Source organism: Tachyglossus aculeatus, chromosome 17 (assembly GCF_015852505.1).
Source record: "Tachyglossus aculeatus isolate mTacAcu1 chromosome 17, mTacAcu1.pri, whole genome shotgun sequence".
NCBI lineage: Eukaryota > Metazoa > Chordata > Mammalia > Monotremata > Tachyglossidae > Tachyglossus > Tachyglossus aculeatus.
Genome location: NC_052082.1, coordinates 24,027,091 through 24,043,362, shown reverse-complemented (window position 1 = coordinate 24,043,362; position 16,272 = coordinate 24,027,091). Strand labels below are relative to the sequence as shown.

The following is a 16,272-nucleotide window of genomic DNA, read 5'->3' as shown; positions in this document are numbered from 1 at the left end:
TACTTTCCGGGCCTGGGTCTAATTCCCACCTGTATATTCTTTCCCAGCACTTATTGCAGTGCTCTGCACACAGTAAGTGGTTAATTCATTGTATTACTACCGCTATTTTCCGGTGTCTCTCCTATTAGAGTATAAGCTCCTTGTAGGAAAGGAATGTGTCCCTTCATGGTTCTGTACTTTCCAAAAGCCTTGTACAGTGTTCCACACTAATTGGGTGTTCAGTAAATGTTACTACTACTATTGCTCTCCCAGATACTCATAACAGTGCTCTACCACATGTTCAATAAATATTATTTATTGATTTACATTAGCAAATCCCTATAAAAAGAGATTAACAAGGCAGATTTGCTTGGGTCACTAAAAATGTGTAGATTCTGTAAACATTTACGCTTGATATTAGTCTCGTGCCATGCATTTGACCATGTGTATTTTTGACCTTCTCCTCCACTGACAAAGCTAGTTGGACTGTTCCCAAACCTTCATGGAAAAAAAAAAACCTTGCCATACCAAAATCTATTGAAAAACTGTAGAATAAACTATAAAAGGGATTTTGCAGGGTTTTAGATACCTGCAAAATATTATTTTTTTATTGGAGGTGTGGGGAGAGGGGGTTAGGTATATTAATTTATTTGGTATTGTTTTCTAAAGTTCTCAAAGTCCTGTTTATGAAAGCCACAATTTCTGCCTTGAGTGAGTTCATATACTGAATAAAGGGAAGACAAATACTGGACATTGTTTTACTTAACGTTATCCTAATGGGTGGTCTCTGTCAAATTCTGAATCCAAGCCTGGCAGAAAGAACAAAGAAGCTAGAGAGGGTGGGAGTGAATAAAATACCCAAATATTGTTGACACTGGAAGCCCCAGCTAACTAGTTCTTTGGTGATGTCAGCAACTGGACTGCACTTTTAAAGGCTTCCTCCCTCAGATTTTCTTTTCCTAGACAAAACGTTTTCTGTCCTGCTGCTTTGCTTTTTTTTATGGTATTTGTTATGCATGTACTATGTACCAGGTACTGTACTAAGCACTAGGGTAGATACAAGCTAATGAGGTTGGACACAGTCCATGTCCCACATGGAGCTCACAGTCTTAATCCCCATTTTACAGAGGAGGTTACTGAGGCAGAAAGAAGTTAAATGACTTGCCCTAGGTCACACAGCAGCCAAGTGGCAGAGGCAGGATTAGAACCCAGGGCCTTTAGAATCCCAGCCCTATGCTCTTTTCCACTAGGCTATGCTGCTTCTTGCATTGCTGTTGACTATCTTTCTGGGCATTTACTGGCTGGTTTTCACGTTCTAGATGATCAGATCAATCAATCATTCTTATTGATTGAGAACTTACCGTACCGTAAGAGTACAATACAACAGAGTTGGTAGACATGTTTCCTGCCAACAATAAGCTTACGGTCTACAGGGCCAATCAACAGTACAAGAACTCAATTCCACTATTTTTCCTTGGAAAAAATATATCTGCCTAAAATATTAGTTATTTCACTAGCAAACGAGTACTTCCTAAAGCACTCATTTATTGTCATAATATTTATTAAGCATTATTGGGTGCAAGCATTGTGCTAAGCAATGGGGAATTGTATATTTATGTTTAAACTAACTGCAATAATCTAATAAAATGAGGAAGAATTATTAAGTATATAAATTACAAACAGAAAAAGTGAAACAAGTATTACCTGGGCTGAGGTACCTAATGTTCAGAACTTGAAAGAAGCTTTGTTGGAACCTGATATTGATTGGATGTTCCAGGACATCAGAAAGGAGCATAGATGGGCCCTTCCTAATTTTAGTAAAGATTACCAATTTAGGCTGTGATTGGTCTATCCAGCTGTCTGTTTCTTGGTTCCCATGGGCTGTGCAAACCACCGTTAATCAAGATATCTGCCCATACAGCCTTTGGTTTCTTTAGATTCAAAACCAATTATTGAATTTGGCTCTGGACAGTCTTAAAATCTTCCATGCTAATCCCCCTTCTCACAGTAGAGAGTTCTCACTTAGACCTAGGTGTGTTTCAGAAAACTGTTGAGCTTTTGTTAAAGTAGGGAAGCCCAGACAGGGGGTAAACAGACTTGTTGACAGTCCGTCCGATCATTGGTTAAGTACTGGGAACACGATGGATGAGAGGCAGCCACACCCAGGCCACAGCACACAGTCAGGAGTTGGTCTATTGTATTTGTTTTTATACTAGTTTTACAACTGCCCTTGCTCAACTTAATAACTTCGTTGTGGTGTAATCGCAAAGCTTGGTGAAATAAGGGGCTGGGAAGGTAGGCCCTTCCCAGGTGCAGAAGAGAAAAGTGTGGCCTAGTGGAAAGAGCATGTGTCCGGGAGTCAGAAGACTTGAGGTTTTAATCCCAGGTCTGCCACTTGTCTGCTATGTGACCTTGGACAAGTGACTCAATTTCTCTGGGCTACAGTTTCCTCTTCTGTAAATGAGGATTCAATATCCATTCTCCTGCCTATCTAGACTGTGAGTCCCATGTGGGACAGGGACTGTGTCCGACCTGATTACCTTTTATCTACCCCAGTACCAACAACAGTGCTGGCCACAGTGCTGAACCATGAACAAATACTATTATTATTATTACTATTATTAAAAGAGTGCAGGAAAAACATTTCCATCACCCAACTCAGACTTTGTCTTCTATCCTGGTCTCCACTTTTGCTTTCAAAACCTTCAAAGCAGTGTTGGAGGAGTGGCAGTCTCAGTCTCCCTCAGGATCCCTGAAAGCCTTTAGGGAACTGTACAGTTTGGCCCACTGGACAGTATCATAGTGCATCTTTTGGTCAGTGAAACTCCTGCTGCTGCTATTACTAAAGTACACTTCAGATTGGGTTGATTCCATGAAGTAGCTCTATGAAGGTCAGCCCAAGGATGAGTTCCTATGGCTCACAGGACCATACGCCACCTGCGATTCTTCCCCTCCTCGTGGCTACTTGTTTCTATGGGTTTAGGAATGCTGGGCCAGATTGGGAAACAGTTTGCAAAGATGGGAAAAGCAGACTCAAAGAGAGAGAGTACAAACCCACAAAAATGGAATGTTCTACCTCCATATGCAAGCTAAAGTTTTGCTCACATGAGACAAAAATACATTGACTTTTCTGGCTTCTGATTCTTTAGTCTAAATCGCCTAGGAAAAGATTTCACTCTCCTCTATCACTTCCTTCTTTTCTCAGTGTCTGGCAGTAGGGGAGGAAAGAGATTTGCTGCAAGATTTGGTGGAGAGTATTTGGTAAATAGCACTAGATGGAAAAGAGGAGGAAATAATGGAGAGGATAGATGTTCTTGGATAGTGTGACAAGGACGTAAGAGATGAGAGATGAGAAATGAATGGAAGGACGAAGTAGTGGGGATCCTTGAAGCCCAATTCTTGTTTCTTGAATTGAATGTGGAAAACGATAGGGGATCAATGAATAAATGCACTTGAAGATGAGATGATAGGGTTAGAGTGGCAGGAATTTTTAGTATGGGTCTTGCAGAGGTTTTTTCATAAATCATAGAATTAACTAGCAAAACTTTCATCTTAAAATTGAAAGAAAAGTTTCAAAATGTACTCAGAAAGGAAGTTGAAAATTGTTGACTCAGAAATGTGAAGGTGTCTTCGTTACTAAGAATACAATCTTAGAGAAGCAGCGTGGCTCAGTGGAAAGAGCCCGGGCTTTGGAGTCAGAAGTCATGGGTTCGAATCCCGGCTCCGCCACATGTCTGCTGTGTGACCTTGGGCAAGTCACTTCACTTCTCTGAGCCTCAGTTACCTCATCCAGAAAATGGGGATTAAGACTCTAAGCCCCACGTGGGACAACTTGATCACCTTGTATTCCCCCCCAGCGCTTAGAACAGTGCTCTGCACATAGTAAGCGCTTAATGAACACCATTATTATTATTATTATTATTAAACCATGAAGAAATGTTACCTTTATGAAACATGCACTGAAGTCAGTGTAGAGTTGATTCATTCATTCAAAATAATTGATATACTACCCTGAGAAGCTTTTCAAATAACCTCAGATTGCCCACTATAAAAAACTAGCCAATGTCAGATTTGGGGGGATTTTGATATTTTTCCCCATCACCAACCAAGTAGGCCATGTACTGAGCCCAGTTTTGTTCTAACAAGCTTGACAGCTATATCTGAGGAAGCTGTTTTCAAATATGATTCTGAACCTCTAGGAAATCTTCCAACTCAACAGGTTAAGATTATCATCCAAAATCCTTGAACCATTCAGAGAAGTTCCTGTCTCCAGATGATTGGGTTCAAGAAGCATAAACAAGAAGACATGGAGGAGGATAACGAACTGCTTCTCAAGATCCTCAGAGAGCTACAGATTGACAATTAACTTGAAAAAGATATGGTTCTATACTAGCCCACACCCGGTAATTTTATAAGCAGTCCAGAATTTCTAGGAGGGACAGGAAGTTGAACCTTCAATGAATCCTGTTCCGTAGGCACTGCACTGTGGTTTGAAGTTGAGAGCTAGACCAAGGGATAGAAAATAAATCAGGGAGGTTAGTGCATTCTTTGAGACCACTGTCATGTAGTGAGGTGCCAACATGGCATTAAGATTCTGACCAAACCAGGAATTTGGGGAGCAATTGTTCAACTTTGTTATTAGTTCTGAGGACTCAATCTGCCAAAGGAACCATATTTGGTTTCTAGAACAGTTTCAAAGGCACCTAGCGCCAACTTAACATCAGACGACAAAACAGAATCACAAACAATGAGGTCGTGGAATGTAGTCGATCCACCAGCATCAAAGCAATGCTTACAAGTCACACCTTTGGTGGGGGTTGAGGAGAGGGGAGGGAGAGTAGGGACATGTGAGAATTATAGCTGACAGCAAAAGGACCCAAGCAACAGCTGTCTGGTGAGCTGGAATGAGGAAACTGTAAGCTGGAAAGTCAGACGAAAGAAATATTTTAAAGACAAATGAAGGAAAATTCAAGCAATTGTCACAGCCATAGACAAAAACCTCCAATAATTGCCCATCTACCTAAACGTCAAACAAAAATTCCTTACCATTGACTTTGACTCTCAATCAGCTCTTCCCTTCGTACCTTACCTAGTTGATCTCCTATTACAACCCAGCCCCACCAACTTCACTCCTCTAATACCAACCTACTCACTATACCTCTCTCTCATCTATCTTATAGCTTACTCTTTGCCCATGTCCTCCTTCTGGCCTGGAACTCCCTCCCTCCAGACAGACAGACCACCACATTTCTCACCTTCAAAGCCATTCTATGTGTCTGCTAATTCTATTGTATTATACTCTCCCAAGTGCTTAGTACAGTGCTCTGCACATAGTAATCAATAAATACCACTGATTGATCCTAAACCCACATCTCCAAGAGGTCTTCCCTGACTAATCCCTCATTTCTCCTACTTGGTCCCTGTTCTGTGTCACTTATGCGCTTTGATCTCTATCCTTTAACCACTTGATATTCACCCCAGCCCCAGCCCCACAGTACTTATCTACCTATCCTTATAGGCTGTCATTCCCCCATCTGCCTTGTCTTGTCTTGGGCTGTTGAGTCGTCTCCTACCTATAGCCACACAGTGGACACATTTCTCTCAGAATGCCCCACCTCCATCAGCAAGCGTTCTGGTAGTGTATCCATAGATTTTTCTTGGTAAAAATATGGAAGTGGTTTACTTTTGTATCCTTCTGCGCAGTCAACTAGAGTTTCTGCCCTCGACTCTCTTCCATGACGCTGCTGCCTGGCACAGGTGAGTTTTGACTTGTAGCAGATTGGCTTCCACTCACTAGCCACGGCCCAAGCTAGGAATGGAATGGATATGCCTCTGCTTGACTCTTCCTCCCGTAGTCGAGACTGGTAGAGTACTGGAAACTCTCCAGGTGCAACCCTGAGGCGGGGGGGCGGGGGGGTTGTCTCCCTATATGTATTGACTTCAATTTCTGTCTCCCCCTCTAGACCAGGATCACATCTACCAATACTACTTTACTCTCTCAGGCTCTGCCCATAATAAGTGCTCAGTAAATAACTTGATTGATCGAGAAGTCAGAGCAGCCTGGAGAATATTAATTTGAAATAAGGTGACAGAACAGAATCTTCGAGAACTTTGTGACCCAGTGGAAACTGCATGAGACTGGAATACCTGTTTTTAGCCTCCAGTTGTGATACCAACCTACTCTGAGATCTTGGGCAAGTTATTTAACCACTCTGCCTCATCTGGAAAATAGGGATAAAGTACCTGTTCTTCTTCTCTCTCAGATTATGAGGGAAAAGGAGTGGGCAACCTGAATATGCATCTACCCCAGCATTCAGCACAGTGCTAGGCACACTAGTACTTAATACCATAATAATAACACGAAGAGGCTTTATTGCCACTGAACAGGGTCAATGATCATGGGAAGCTTCTCAAGCTCAGATGTAGGAGGAAGTAAAACGGCGCAGGTTTGGTGAGTTACATCAACCAATAGTATTAAGCATTGTTTTCCACTTGATGTGGAGAGGTATATATTCAGTATTCAAGTGGGAGCATCCAGGCCTAGGAAATAACTCCAATGAAAGTAAATAAAAAGAAAAATCAATGTTGATTGATTCAATACCACCTATTGGCAGTAGTGTTTGGGTGTTTCCCTGAACAATTCTCTTGGCTCCCCTCAAAAACAATAGGGGTTGATCAGTCTGGTTACCTGGAAGAAACTAAGGAAGCCAAGGCCCCAGGCACAGAGAGAAGGGCTGGAATAACCCTCTATTTACCTCCTCCCATGCCCTGCTTCCACGTGGTAATAATCCCCCATCTAGACTGTGAGCCCACTGTTGGGTAGGGACTGTCTCTATATGTTGCCAACTTGTACTTCCCAAGCGCTTAGTACAGTGCACTGCACACAGTAAGCACTCAATAAATATGATTGAATGAATGAATGAATAACAATAATAATAATGATAGCATTTATTAAGCGCTTACTACATGCAAAGCACTGTTCCAAGCACTGGGGAGGTTACAAGGAGATCAGGTTGTCCCATGGTGGGCTCAAAGTCTTAATCCTTATTTTACAGATGAGGGAACTGAGGCACGGAGAAGTTAAGTGACTTGCCCAAAGTCACACAGCTGACAAGTGGTGGAGGTGGGATTAGAACCCACAACCTCTGACTCCCAAGCCCGGGCTCTTTCCACTGAGCCACGCTGCTCCTGGAAACTCTCTCTCCCAACACCACAACTTATCTGCCTCATTGGTGCTGACAGATGGAATGCAGGATAAGCTGGTCTCTGGATCCATGGCCATTTTCCGGTCAGCCATAAGTCTATAGGAGGGCAAAACCCTATTTTTTTATGGTATTTGTTAAGCACTTACTATGTTCCTGGCACTGCACTAAACTCTGGGATAGATACAAGCAAATTAGTTTGGACACAGTCCATGTCCCACGTGGGGCTTACAGTCTTAATCCCCATTTTGCAGATGTGGTAACTGAGGCAAAGAGAAGTTAAATGACAACTTGCCCAGGGTCACACTGCAAACAAGTGGCAGAGTCGGCATTCCTACCCAGGTTCTTCTGACTGTCAGGCCCATCCACTAGGTCATGCTGCTTCTGGTGGCACCACGCCACTGAGCCCTCACCGTGCCACCAGCGGCCGGCCCACCACTGTCACCCGGCACATCAAGAGTTGTCTTGTGGCAGCATCGAAAGCAAGGCTGAGCAGGGACTCAGCTGCCAGATGGAATCAGCAGTGTTGCTCAGTGGAAAGAGCACCAGCTTTGGAGTGAGAGGTCATGGGTTCAAATCCCGGCTCCGCCAATTGCCAGCTGTGTGACTTTGGGCAAGTCACTTCACTTCTCTGTGCCTCAGTTCCCTCATCTGCAAAATAGGGATTAAGACTGTGAGCCCCACGTGGGACAACTTGATTACCTTGTAACCTCCCCAGCACTTAGAACAGTGCTTTGCACATAGTAAGTGCTTAATAAATGCCATCATCATTATTAGCATTATTATTAATAATCAGGGCCAGGCTTTCTGCACTGCCCTGGGATTCCATGTTCCCACTCTATTCCCAGGACAGTGCTGGGAGGGGCTATGCCAAGGACTGCGCATAGTAAAGTGCTCTGCATACAGTAAGCACTCAAATACGATTGAATGAATAACTGGCCTAGGCTGGGTTAGGCTCCTATTCATGGAAGGGTACATTTGGCACAGCGGAAGGAGGTGTAGGGGTGTGTGTAAGTGTCTGTCTGTCTACATTCCTAAAATTGGCACCTTCACCAAGGGTGTATTTTCTGCCCTGACAGTATTATTTAGGCTTGAAGGACAAGTAATAGTACTTATGAAGTGCCTCTCATATGCAAAGCACTGTGAAAAAATAACAGCTGAAAATTAGACAAAAATAAGGAGCTAGAGAGGATTGGCGACAGACACATAAGCCAAAATGAACCACGGAGATACAAAATCATAAAAGACAAAGACAATGAATGCTTGGTATTTCCAGTTAAATCAATACTTACACTCCTGCTCCCACTGTTGGAACAGTTTACATCTGGTTGAATCCCCTATTGGACGTTCAGCTCCTTAGAAGCAGGAATTGTTTCTTCCCCTAACCACTCAATACAGTGCTCTCTGCTCATTATAGATGTTCCATGAATAAGGAATAAATCCCTTTGGCTTGCAGAGAGCACAGCCAAGTAATCGGCTTCACAATGCTAAAAGTGAATAATAATGATGGTATTTGTTAAGGACTTACTATGTGCCAAGCACTGTTCTAAGCGCTGGGCATGGCACTAGTCTTAAGAAGCTAGTCTCCAGGAGATGAGGCTCATTGTGCTTCAGGCAGGATGGAGGATAGCAATTTCTACTTGGAGAGCAAAAATACAGCTCCCGTGCCTCTTGAACACCCATCTTCACGACCAGTGGTGACTTTGCCTTTCCCTTTTTTTTTTTCTTTTTAAGCACTTACTACGTACTAGGCATTGTACCAAGCACTAAGGTGGATACAAGATAATCAGGTTGGACATAGTCCCGGTCCTAGATAGGGCTCACAGTCTTAATCCCCATTTTATAGATGAGGTAACTGAGGCACAGGGAAGTTATGTGAGTTGCCCAAGTCACACATCAGACAAGTGGTGGAGGCAGAATTTGAACTCAGATCCTTTAACCCCCCAGGCCTGTGCTCTTTCCACTAAGCCATGCTGCTTCTCCTTCCCTTCCGCCCTGCCTGTCACCAGAGCTGCTACATACTTCCTGGGCCCACACTCCAGGTCCAAAAGGACTAACATCCCACCACGCTGTCTCTGTGCTTCTTCCTGGAGCTCAACTCCTCTTCTCTGCAGGGATCCATCACATCTAATTCCTCAAACAGGGCTTTGCCACTGTGAGTGTGTCCTCTTGGCTAATGTCGTACTTGCAACACTCTCAGCACATCCCTGCTTTTAAAGGCTTATGTCCCAGGGCTTGGATCCAAAGAAGATGTCAAAAAGCTTAAATGATTATATTTCATTTACATTATGATATGGGGGGGTGGGAGTAAGGATTTCATCACAATTAAGGATTCTATGCCACTTAATTACATGGGTAGAAATATAAGAATAGAGCTGGGTTGCCACAGCTGAATAAAATATTTGAGATTATCATGATAATATTAATAATTGTGGCATCTGTTAAGTCCTCACTATGTGCTAAACACTGTGCTGAGCATTAGGGTACATACAATACAGTCAGATCAGATAAGATCAGATCAGTCCCTGTCCCACCCAGGGCTCAGGGTCTAAGGAGAAGGGAAAAGAGATGCTTAATCCTCATCCTCATTTTATGGATGAGGAAACTGAGGCACAGAAAAGCTTACTGACTTGCCCAAGGTCATCCAGCAGATAAAGGTGGAGCTGGGATTAGAACCCAAGCCTTCTGACTCCCAAACCTGTGCACTTTCCACTAAGCAAACACTACTTCTCTAGGTCACAGAATTCACTTCTGTTACGATTAGTGAAATTAAGGTACTATATTGGAGTTCTCTACAGAAAAGTCAGGTTATAGTGGTCTTTTTTTTGTATTTGTTAAGCGCTTACTATGTGCAAAGCACTGTTCTAAGCACTGGGGAGGTTACAAGGTGATCAGGTTGTCCCACAGGGGGCTTACAGTTTTAATCCCCATTTTACAGATGAGGTAACTGAGGCCCAGAAAAGTTGTGACTTGCCCAAAGTCACACAGCTGACAGTTGGCGGAGCCGGGATTTGAACCCATGACTTCTGACTCCAAAGCCCGTGCTCTTTCCACTGAGCCACGCTGCTTCCTATTGTGGATAAAGCCCTGGACTGGGAGTAAGGAAATCCCAGTTCTAAACCCAGCTCCACCACTGACCTCTGTGCCTCTGTTTTCTCATCAGCGAAGTGGGGATAAAATAGTTTGGGAGTCCTGTGTGGGACAGGGACTGTTTCCAAACTCATAAGCTTGTATCTACCCCGATGCTTAGCAAACAGTCAGTGTTTTCTAGACTGTGAGCCTGCTGTTGGGTAGGGACCGTCTCAATATGTTGCCAACTTGTACTTCCCAAGCCCTTAGTACAGTGGTCTGCACACAGTAAGCACTCAATAAATACGATTGAATGAATGAATGCTTAATGAATGTCATAAACAGAATGTGTCTGTTTATTATTGTATTCTCCCAAGCATTTAGTACAGTGCTCTGCACAGAGTAAGTGCTCAATAAATGATTGAATGAACTGGTTAATTGAGAATTCCTCTAATTTAGAGCTCACTTAGCTTCTGTGTAAGACCAGATTGCCTTCTTTGAGCCAAAGGGCAACTCTTCCAGAGTCATGCCATAGGAGAAACAGCATGGCCTAGTGGGAAGGACCTGGGTTCTAATTCCAGCTCCACCCTTGTCTGCTGTGTGACCTTGGGCAACTCACTTAACTTCTCTGTGCCTTAGTTACCTCATCAGTAAAGTGGGGATTAAGACTATAAGCCTCATGTGGAACATGGACAGTGTCCAATGTGATAATTTTGTATCTACCCCAGTGCTTAGGACAGTGCCTAGCTCACAGTAATTGCTTAACAAATACCATAAAAATAATTCACGACTCTTAGGATCTGAAATTCACAAAATGTTATAAAACTACTTCTCTGGATATTCTATTCGACAAGTGGCCACAGTATCAGGGGTAGCTACTGATTTACTCTGCCAGAGTCTTGGTTAGAATTAAAAAGAAGAAAACTTTCAGCACTGTTTAAAACAAATATCTTAAAGATCATCATTCAACTCTTCAAAGTGATAAAGGGTGTTTCATACCAGAAAAATCATTTAGAAATGAATCTGAAATTGACCCAAGCAACTGCAGTAGCTCTAGGGAAAGAACAATTTGTGGGGTGGCAGGATGGAAAGGAGTTTCTTGAAGGCCCTGTGGCCCAGCAGCAATGATCAGACCTGCCAGAGCTATCAGTTAAATGTCAAGGCGCTGCTGGGTCCAGAGTAGCCTCTGATAGACTTTTTGCAGATCCCCAAGTTGTGATTTTTTAGCTGCAGTGGCCATGGTAGACATGGGTGTAACCGTGGACTTTGAGCCTCAGTGTCACAGTACCCAACTACTTTGGTTTTGTTGTTTGTTTTTACTGCGTGTGTCTGTCCTTATCATGTTGTTTTGGTGTCTTTATTGTTTCCTCTCTCCTCAAGTGTCTGTCCCCAGTTTCCTCTCCCCACTTTTACATTTAGATTGTCTTCCCTTTGAGGACCAGGGACCATGTCTAATTTATTTTTGGGTACTCTTTCACAGCACCAAGGATGGGGGCTTCGCACATAGGAAGTGCATTATACATGCCATTATTACTACCATATGGCCCATTAACCAAAAAGTAGAGTTTGGTGACTGGATGCATATTTCAACTCCACTACCCTTTGCTCAAAAAGTACCACTGATCCAGGCCCGTGCTTTAACCACTAGGCCATATCTACTGACGTGCCAGTGGCCTCCCACTCATCCAGGCAGGATAGGGCTTCCACCACCCAGTATTCCCCATGCTCTTTTGGAGAGGAGGCCTATTTTGAATAGTCTCCTCTGGGGGTCTTTGTGGGAGGAGAAGGGGAGCGTTATAGAAAATAAATCATTTCTCTTCCAAGAGGCCTTTCCTGACTAACCCCTCATCTCTCCACTCTATTCACACTCCCCTCTGCATCACCTAAGCACTTGCATCTGTTCTCCTTAAGCTCTTAGATGTGCAGCCTACCCCAACCCCTCAGCACTTACATACATATCCTTGTACTCTGCCATTTCTCATATCAGTAATTTCTTTTAAGGTCTGTCTCCCTCATTAGACTAAATGCTTCTCATGGGCAGGGGTTGTACCTATCAATTTACTGTATTGTACTCTCCCAAGTGCTTAACACAGTGCTTGGTATACAGTAAGTGCTCAATAAATACCACTGACTGATTGAACTTTGCCCTAGGACACCGGAGGACTCATGAAAGTAATGACAATTACCAGTTCAGAGGCAACTGAAGTGGGAAAATATCTAACCCAAAGTATTTCCAGTCCTGTGCTACTCTATTCCCTGAGCTAGTCCAGTTTATATGGTTATGGCTGGGAGTCAAAAGAAGCAGGCTGGGTAGCCAACTCCAAACCTCCGAAGCGAACTGCCACAGGTTAATGTTGGTGAGAGTGGAGGGGCACATCCGCTAGAGGAGGGGTGGTCTTCTGGTGGGAGCCACAGCAGCAAGCCCTGTGCGGAACACACCCTGGGCTTCTTTTGCAACTTTCCCACAAGCTGGTGATCTCCCCCGCAGGGCCGTTGGAGAAGCCCTTCCCCTCTCCCTCTGCTCCCGGCTCTCGTGGGCCCTCGTGGGAAGGAGCCAAGGATCTCTCCCCAAAGGGTGGTGCGCTCAGCCCTTCCCAGCCCTGCGGCCTCGGGAGACGGAGCCTGTGATCCTCTTCCAGGGGAGCATGCGTGAAAGCCCTTGGCTCCTGGCCTGTGGCGAGAGAGCAGGGAACGTGTGATCTCTGGCCAGGGAGCGTGCACAAAGGCTCTCCCTGCACCTACTCCTCCGAGGCCTCCTGAGAAGGAGCCTGTAATCTCTCTGTAGAGAGTGTGCGGGTAGCCACCCTGCCCTTGAGGCCCAGAGCGGAGGAGCCTGTGATCTCCATCCAAGGCGCGCACGAAGAAGCCCTTCATTACCTGCTTTCCACAGAGAGCAAGGGCCCCCAGAGCCGGGGCCTCCTGAGGCAACTGCCCACGGACAAATTAACGTATTAACACCATGTGTCCAGACGGAGACAGCTGGTCCTGTGGAGTCGACTGGAATCCAACGTGTCCGAAGCAAGCAGTGCTCCGCCCACCCCATTACGGGCCACCTGGATAGCTAGCTACCTCACTTCCACCCTCACATCAGCTGTAATCCACAAGCTTTTACTCGGACACGGAAGATTGGTCTACTACTCCTTGAAGCCCTGCCTCAGGAAAGACAGTCAGTCAGTCCATCCGTCAGTCTGTCCATCACACTTATTCATTCAATTGTATTTATTGAGCACTTACTGTGTGCAGAACACTGTACTAAGCACTGGGGAGAGTATAATATAACAATATTGCAGATATATTCCCTGACCAAAGGCAGCAAACATTAACAACCTAGTCCCAGCACACACACATGTACACACACCGCACATGCCTCCCTAGCCCCATGTCAGGAGCAGCAGTTTAGCCCAGCAGAAGAGGAAAAACCAATGCTCTTCCCTACCTTTGCCCTACAGACCACTGCACCATTTCCTTTTGAGGGCATTAACGGACTTTAGATGGAAAACTTTTTCTGGCCCACTCAGTGGTACGGCAAATCCATCTCCCATGGCTTCAGTTGTGAGAGGTGACAGGAACAGGTGTGAATAGTTTAGCAACAGGGGCTGGTCTTCAGTACCCAGCTCCTTGTGCAAGATGAAAGCAAACAAAGCCAGAAATGATCACAGTTTGTGCAAAGCAAATAGCACCACCTGTTCAAATAACTCAGGTAAATAGTGAAAAAGGGTTGACTGTAGCCTAAGAAAATAATCTGAGACCAGCATAAACACTTTCACCCCAATATGATAAATCTCTGCCACAGTCACAGGGAAGGAGGTAGGCAATTTCTGATTGTAGCAAAACCAGAGCCTGAGTTACTTTTCTAGTCATCCAAAAAAGTCATGAAACAACTTTCATTTCATTGGAAAAGTAAAACTGCTGAGAGAAATTTAAGCTTCTTGTAATCATATGGTTACCTTATTTTGGATTATCGCAGTTTCAACAAGTGGGTTCGAAAAGCAAGCTGTTACTTCAGTTTATATTTACTGAATGGCCATAAAGAATCCAAATGTCCCTGCAGAATAACCCAAATATGAGGGAAACATGATTTCTGCCTTCCAGGAGTTTAGATCTGAGAGGACAATTCATTTCATATGCATTCCCTTTTAATATGGCCTTTTCTGTTTTATGTATTTGTGTGTGCCTCCTTGGTTGGGTGTGGGACACTGATAGAAAAAAAAATGAAGGGAAGGGTACAAGAACTAACAGCAATTTCTAATTATGGTATTTGTTAAGCCTTTACTATGTGCCAAGCACTGTGCTAAACACTGGGATAGATGCAAGATAACCAGGTTGGACACAGTATCCCTGTCCCATGTGGGGCTCTCAGTCCAGGGGGCAGGAAGAACAGATGCTTAATTTCCATTTTACAGATGAAGAATTGAGGCAGAGAGAAGTTTTATGTGACTTGCCCAAGGTTACACAGCAGGAAAGGAAGTAAAGAGCAGAAGAGGGCTAAGGGAAGCCAGAGAAACTCTGTGACTAAAGTTCCAGGCTGACACTTCTACATCTCTGCTTCCGTACAGCTCCTTCCCCAGTGATGGCAATGATGGAGGGTAGGACGGGAACAGTGATTTGCTTCCCCTCTCTCCATGTTTCCCCCACCCCTACCCAACTCTCATCACTGTGGCCAGCTGAGAGCTAATGCAGCAGTAACTTGGGGAGAAGGACTCCAGATATGGAGAGGGGCTTCTCAGAAACTGCAAAAAGAACCTAATTTTGCACAAGATTTATTGCACTTCAATATGAAGGGATTTCTCAAAAAACTGAAATTTACTACTTATTACAATTTTTACCAGTGCCACTTATGCTGAATGTCAGAATAGCTCAACTTTAATGATGAACGTGGAACATCTTTAAAAACAAGCTCCCAAAGTCAAAAAATGTACCCTGGCTTTTGAAAAGCATCCACCTGAACTGGGATTTGAAAATCAATAAACATGCTGCTCTGTGTCCATCACCATAAAAAAGATTGCTTTCCCATTTCCAGACTCTACTGGGCTATTATCTGTACCGCAAGCTAGACCAATCATACATTTTGCTATCATGACAGTAAAAATCTGAAAAATTAGTCTAGCCAATTTTCCAGTGGGCCACTTTTCGGGGGTTTCTTCTCTGTGTGAACTTGGTGCTTCGGTCTGCAGTTCCCTTAGCCTGCATTGGAGCAGGCAGTATGCAAAGCCTGGCATCTTCCCATTATTTCTGGGCAGGTCTTGTTAGGAACATGAGGTCTTACACCTTTCATCCCCCTACATGGTGTATCCTGTCAACTGAGTGAAGCCCCACCAAACCCTACCAGTGCAGGAATAAGCATCATCAGGCCCAGGCTGGGGGAAAACAGGGCTAGGCAGAGCTTGTGAGTGCGAGGGAGACAAAGAACTTTTGTATGGATGAGAAAGAGAAAGAGTGTTACAATGATGGAATCTCCAGTCAAAATGATGGATAAGCCTCTGATGATGATGATAGTATTTTTTAAGTTCTTATTATGTGCCAGGCACTTGAGAGGATACAAGCAAATTGAGTTGGACACAGTCCTTGATCCATGTGGGGCTTATAATCACGATCCCCATTTTACAGATGAGGTAACTGAGGCACAGAGAAGAGAAGTGACTTGTCCAAGGTCACATAGCAGATAAGTAGCGGAGCTGAAATTAAGAACCCATGACCTTCTGACTCCCAGGACCGTGCTCTATCCACTATGCCATGCTGCTTCTCTAAAGAAAATCTATCCACAAAGGGACTTGAACCCTCAACCTTCTGATCCAAAATCAGATGCCTTATTCATTCAATTGTATTTATTGAGCACTTACTGTGTGCAGAGCATTGTACTCATTCAGGCCACATAATAATAATAATAATGATGGCATTTGTTAAGTGCTTACTATGTGCAATGCACTGTTCTAAGTGCAGGGGAGGTTACAAGGTGATCAGGTTGTCCCACATGGGGCTCACATGTCACAAAGGCTTTGGGACCAAGAATCAATCATGCAAT

At 44.1% G+C, this 16,272-nt stretch overlaps 1 non-coding gene across 1 annotated transcript; it reads right to left on the bottom strand.

Annotated features, from left to right (window-relative positions):
• Nucleotides 1–5,746: 5,746 nt before the first annotated feature.
• LOC119939767 lies at nt 5,747–5,885 on the bottom strand. The gene has a single exon (XR_005454730.1). It is a non-coding gene; the product is annotated as a small nucleolar RNA SNORA7 (small nucleolar RNA).
• Nucleotides 5,886–16,272: the final 10,387 nt, after the last annotated feature.